Below are 6,860 nucleotides of genomic sequence, written 5' to 3'. Positions count from 1 at the left end.
GACAACAACTGAAAACACCCCATGACATATATTTTCTTTTTGTTTTGTTTTGGCAAAAGAAATGAACAGAACTTCCTCTCACACTGAATAGCTTCCTTTTGAAGGACTATAAGGCTCTTTTCCCTTGCTCTCAAATTTTGTCATCCCATTTACATTCTTTGTTCTTCTTCCTTTCACTTTATTTCCTTCACATTTTTGCTCCTATTTCTTTTGCAAGAGTGCAAGGGAAAATGCTTTCATATTAAGCTGATTTTCAACAGCAACAAGTGGACCCAGTAAGGGATAGTGGCAATGAAAAGAATAGCATTGCTGTGATACACATGGTGACAACAGCCACCTTTACCTTTGTCAAAATGCATATACCACATATTAGACTGTTGCAATGTTCACAACGGGAATTGTCTGATTTTTTGCAATTAAGTCCTGAGGCTTGAGTGAAAGTATAAAAAAATCAATGACCTATATCATCAAAACATTCAATTTTAAATAGTCTTTTATTGAGCATTCAAACTTGTCAGGAAATGTGAAATTTTTTTCAGTCTAACTTGGATGGTCTTCAAACATACGTGCAAACATTCAAATGCAAGAAAAGGATGTTGCTTGACTTCTTGACCAAAGAATAGACTAGATTAATCTAGTTTTATTTTCTAATACTAGCTCAGGGGATCATAGCAATAGTTGCACATGGTCTGTTTGTTTGAAAGTCAGCAAGGGTTAAGTGCTTTGTTTTGTTTTCTGTTGAAGTAACTTGCCTGAATTACTGAGCCTCTTGCTACTTTTCAATATCATTTATGAGAATACTTCATGGGATATAGTCACTGAATACCAGTTCTGGTATTTTATGTTTCCTGTGGTCCACTGAATGTATCTTATAATTTGCATTGTGCTGTGTAACTTGATAACATTTTATTGCAGTGGTATGGCACTGCCACAAGGACCAAATTGAAACAGAGATTTTTGGAATTCACTTAAGTTAACAAAATAAATTAAGCATTTGTATTCTTGCTTGTAGAGTTATGTGTTGAATTTTAGCCTTTTACTTAAGGAACCTCTTCCAAGGTACAAAAGGACATAAAAAAATGCAAATTACTGAAGCTTCTTGCATAAAGAACAATACCAAAAAAGGACTGAAAATACAAAGAACCCAGATAAAGAAGCTCCTCTGTCTCCAGGCCTACCAAGACTGACAGACGGTACTCAGATAAGCGCCAAAGGACCAAAAGCACACGCACAGAGAGGAAGAGTTCAAAAGTTCAACCATGAGGAAGACCATGATCTTCAACCTAAGAGACCACCAGAGACCCCTGCAGGACCACCACAGAAAACCACGCGTGCCTAGAAGGGCGTGGACCTCTTTAGCATGAGAGGAGAAGACAGACAAGGCCAGGGGTTGAATATGCATGGATAAGTTGTGCAATGTACTGCATATGGAACACCTTTAGGAATAAAAATTTGGGTTAGACTAAGGCTCAGGGCACAAGTCTTGGAGAGTTATCTCACTTGTGTTGGGTTCTGGCAATACATACTCACTTCATAACTACCCCAAACTGTGGAGTCTATTTATTTATTCTACATATTGCTTCAAAATCATAATACATAGGATAGGTGGCACCTCAGCTTTGGGAAACAAGTAAAAAAATCCTTTCAGAAGAAAGCATAGAACAATTTCATTTGGTGGAGGTCTTTGTATCTTAGTGTAGAACGACCAAATTAATGATTCATGACAGACACATATTCCATGCTGCTGTTCTGGGACATGGTCAGCCTTGGACAGAAGTAACCTTTTGGTATTAGCTGGACCCTATGCTGAAAGACATCAGATCTCCACAGAGGACAGCTGGAACAGCGTAAAGGACATCACAGCATCAGCTTCCACAGTGCCCATTAACTAAAGACCAAGAGGAAGAGGAACATGTATATCTGTCCCTAAGTGCGTGAGCAGTGTCTGTGTGTAGCAGCCCTTCCTGCCAAAAATCAAGGTTTCCCTGCACCCCTCAAAGAGCCATGTTTGAAGAGAAAGCAGAGAATATATGTTCAAGTAAATTGGGGAGCACCCTAGCTGTCTCATGTCTACTTTAAGCAGAAACCACATTAGTTTATGAGTCATTCCATTATTTGGCCCAATAGAAAAATAAGGCTTTCTTGGCCTCTTTTGTACATTTATATAAAGGGCATACGAAATAAAAATTGCAATTAACATTATTTTGAGCATCAGACAAATTCAGATTGTCGTATTTGGTAGTCAGTGGAAGTGGCTGTGCAGAAGGATTTTGGACATGCATATATATGTAGCCTACAGTCACAAAAAATGCACCTCCTTTTACTTTAAATTGACCATTCCTCCTATTTTGAGGAGTGTGAGAGTTATTGGATTGGATGGGAGTTACATACTTTCTTAAAGAGAAAGGGAAATGAAAGCCAAATTCAGAACTCTTGACCAGACAGCTTTCCTTCTATGAATTCAATTATTTTTATGTAAATGTAAATGAAATGAAAATTAGTTAGCTGTTCTGTGCAAAAATTTCTGTTACTTTTTGCTTAGGCTTTTAGCTAGCTGTCCTTGGAACCCACAGAATTTGTGTTTATTTACGTTTGGTGCTCCAAATCAATGCTGACAGCTGTAAATTTAGGCTAATAAATGAATTACACAGGTAAGGAAAACAAGTACCATCTTCTCAGAGGTTTTATAAGCCACATAGCTAATGCTATCAAGAAAACATTGATCAGACACTATTTGATTGACTTTCCCCCTAGGTAGGTATTACTCTTTGCAGCTGATGAAATTGTACCTACTCATGTTTCTCTATCCTTCATATTTCATATTATTAGATTTAGTCTGCTGCTGTACTGGATCTTCCCTACAAAATTGAGCCTCGTAGGCAAAAGCAGAGACAACCTTCCCTCTCTGTCCATGGTCTTCAGGGACAAGCAGTAAAATTCCTTAAAAACCTTGGGAGCTTTTGCTTTTGGAGAGGATGAACACCCCTGGCAGAACTGTGATGCAGGGCAACAACAGCCCTGGCTCCCAGGCCATCACCCCATGCCCTGCCTCAGCAATGCACCCATGCCAACGGGTAGGACAGGTTGTAATTCTGTCTCACAGGAACAGAATTCTGCAAATCACAGCAGCCATTAATCATCCTACAAGGAAGCAGTAATTAAGGATTTCTTGGAGGACTTGTCAAAGTTCTACCTGGGTGAATGGAAAAACAACACAAAATAAAAGACCATCCTGAGAGCAGCAGAGGGCACTGGTGTTTTAAACTCATCCTGATAAGCCCCCAAGGATGCTGAATGCTCTGCAAAATTTCTTTGTACCATTGCATTGGTCTGAACCTCACCTGAAATCCCGTCTGCTAATGTGAATGTATATATAATGGGCCTAATTTTGCTCTTTCATTCTATAGTGAATAGTAAGAGTGACTGCAATGAGGATGAGACATTAGAGAGCAAAACTGAGAGTGGATGAAAATGTTTTAGCTGGGAATGAAAAGAGGCAAACAGGGGCACAACAATTTTTTTTTATGCTTGTTTAGAGAAGATGAGAAAGGTCACCAAATAAACTACCATAGGAAGACTGTCTCTTATATACTTGGTGAAAAATATCAGATGCTGCAGTCAAAGATTTTTTTCAAAGCATATAAAACCTCACGTGTGTTGAAGGGGAAAAGTCTGGCAATTTGCAACATTTTTTACAGTCCCATAGCTAATACCTAGATTCAATGAAGGCTGGAAAAAAGCATATAGTATTTCACAACCTAGTCTGCAGTTTACTGATGCTAAGCTGATGCTTTAAAATTAACAGCTATAACTTCCTCTGTATGTTTTATAATGAAATACACTGATCCCTTAAAAATTATGAAGCTCTGCAATTTCAGCATTTGATTTAGCCTAGTGGTTTTATCATGTCTCTCTTTATTCATAGTCAAACTACACAGCTGAATGAAGACCCATTAAATTCAGCAGAGGTATTAACAACTGTATAATCTTACCTGTAGCTACTGTCAAAACTGGTTTTCTCCTACTTGTCTTATTTTTTTTCTTTTTTTCCTTTCTTTTTTTTCTCTTTTTTTTTACCCCTCTGTGTCTTCCAGAACTGTCCTAGATTTCTGCTTGAGTCACCTCCTGACCTAGAGTTCTAGCTAAATAAATTATAATATCCATTATGTTTGAGACTGTAGGCACCTGAGGACACACCAAATGACTGTCAGTAATGTGATGTCAAAACTTGCTATCAAGGTGAAGATCTCTGCACCACTTTGTTGGCATTGAACATTTTCAAAATGTTGGCTTTCACAGAATGCTTTCTTTTTAATTGCCTTCTGCCAAGCAAAAAACATTAGCCTGCTTCTGGCATCTTTATTGTTCCAGATGTCCAGATCTCTCATGATACCCTAAACCAGAGGCATCAGGGTTTTACATTTTGTTATTAAGTTGTGCTGCTAACTCCCAGCATAAGAGCATGTAACTGAGGTGATCTGTGACTATTCAGAAATGATTATTCTCTATACTCTTTGCCTATAACTTACAACCATAAGAAAACAGAGCACCGGAGAAGTGTCATAGCACAGCATAAAATTTTAAATATTATGTTTCACTTGAAGATTTTCCATCTCTGTGAGGTGAGGATAAGGGAAGTAAACTTCTTAAATTCCTCATGTTACTATTCAAAATCTGTTTGCTCACTTCCTAAAGCAGAATATTGTTTACATCACCACAACTGATGTCTCAGAAAATCAACCTTTCTTACATTTTAAGATTATCGAAATATCTGTCTATGTACTGATATCTAAATATAGCTGTTTAATCTTGGTACAGTTCTGTTAATGGTGCTACCTTCTCAAATTATGAGAGCAGTCTAAGACTCAGAAAAAACTTCAGTGGTACAAATGGATTCTGTAGTTTTGAATTATGAAGCTTTTGTTTTGTTTTGTTTTGTTTTGTTTTGTTTTGTTTTGTTTTGTTTTGTTTTGTTTTGAAGAGGAAAGGTTTTACGGACTGGTCTTGTTGAGACTTTTTTTGCAAGATTACTATGAGCCTGTTTGGTGTTAATAGCAGGCCTAATGATGTAAACAAAAGAAAGATAACTATTGCAGAAAGCAGACCTCTCAAATTATCAGTCACGGTGCCTGGTCATGAGACACAGTCACATCTACAAGATACCAACACTTTCCTTCAATACCACTTTTCCTTAGACAAGGTATAGTTTGCATCTTTCCTGCAATAACTCAAAATCCTTATATCTTTATTTTGGTTAAAATAATCCCCTTGAAAGTCTGTTTCTTACAGCACTGTAACAATATATTAATAAAAAAATAACTTGGATTAGTACTTAATCACCCTGAAGGGTGATGGAGAATTCAGTTTTTAACAAAGCTAAAAATTAAAACTTTTAGGTGTAAGTGATGAAGAAATGGCAATTCTTTTATACAGACTAATAGCAATAGAAAGAACCAAACAGGAAAAAAAATGGAGATAAGATCCACATCTAACAAAAGCCTATTCTGACATTTTGCAGAACAAGAGGTATTGCTGTATAATAGATTCTGTATTTAAAAAAACCATAATTCCAGAAGTAAACAGTGAAACAGTGTATTGTCATGTGGTTTTTTTTTTTTTTTTTTTTTTTTTTTTGGTGTGTGTCTGTTAATTAATTTCTTTAGATCTAAAAGGTGTTCATAAACAGAAAATTTTTGCTCAGGTATACTTTCTGTTCATTGTATCCACAGCATGTTTCCTACTTTTTTAAACTGTTTATGTTGAGATTCGCAGAGAGACAACATTTCATCTTTGATACCATTTGTATAAATTGTTTAAATAATCAACCTGTAAATGACATAATATGTAATAAAATTTTCAAGGATAACCAAAAAAGAATAAAAAAAGAATAAAAAAAGAATAAAAAAAGAATAAAAAAAGAAAAAAAAACCCTGCAAGATATTTTGTGGTACAAATACTTATTTTGAGGTTAAAAAATTGCATTAATTTTCTTTTGCCTTTTGTTCTTAAGTAATTCTGTCCTCTTACTACTGTTTCTTATAAGGTCAGTTATTACCAATTTGTTTTCTTGACTCTTTTAAAGCTTGTTGTAAACAACATGCTGTAAACATCCAGTGCATGTGCACAGGATTTGAGTCTGAGAATCAACCTTAACCCTCTGCAGTTCTACATGTCTTTCTGATGGAAGCTGAATGGATAATTTAAAGTATTTTTAATTCCAGAAGGAGCCAAAAGGCAAAATCTGGGTTATACAGAGTAAGCATTACTATTTCTTTTATTTGGCAATTTGATGATACAGAGATAACTTGCCTGCTACTGGCAGTTTTTGCAGATTTTAGCTGTCTAAAATGGCTTGATTTCCAATTTATAGGGTTTTCTTTGGTTTGAGAAAAATGTAGATAAATTGAGAAGTGACACATGTTGTTTATTGCATAATATGAATAGATAATATTCACATCAGGAATTTTTTTTCTTGTTGATAGTTTCTAGGGATTAGGAAAATAAATAAAAGCCTTGTGTTGGTAACTGAATGTAATTTGAAAGTTTTTTTCTTTCTTCTGCCTAGCTGCAACTACTAAGCAATTAACACATTTGTGATTGTCCTTTAGCTTCAGCAGAGGGGATATTTGATTTTTAAAAAAAACTACCTAGAAGCATAAATGTCTGTTACTTGCTGTACAATATTTTGTAGGTTAAAAAAAATATCTCCTCTTCTGAAGCCATATCATTGGTTATATAGCTTTAATTCATACCTCTTCATTATCAAGCAATTAATTCTGATTATTTAGAGCATTAACAGTAAGAGTCGTTGTCATGAAAGGTAATACATGAAGTGCTCTTTTAGCTCCCAAACCCCACCC

Source organism: Lonchura striata, chromosome Z (assembly GCF_050655825.1).
Source record: "Lonchura striata isolate lonStrDom1 chromosome Z, ASM5065582v1, whole genome shotgun sequence".
Lineage (NCBI taxonomy): Eukaryota > Metazoa > Chordata > Aves > Passeriformes > Estrildidae > Lonchura > Lonchura striata.
Note: the sequence above shows the minus strand (reverse complement) of the source record.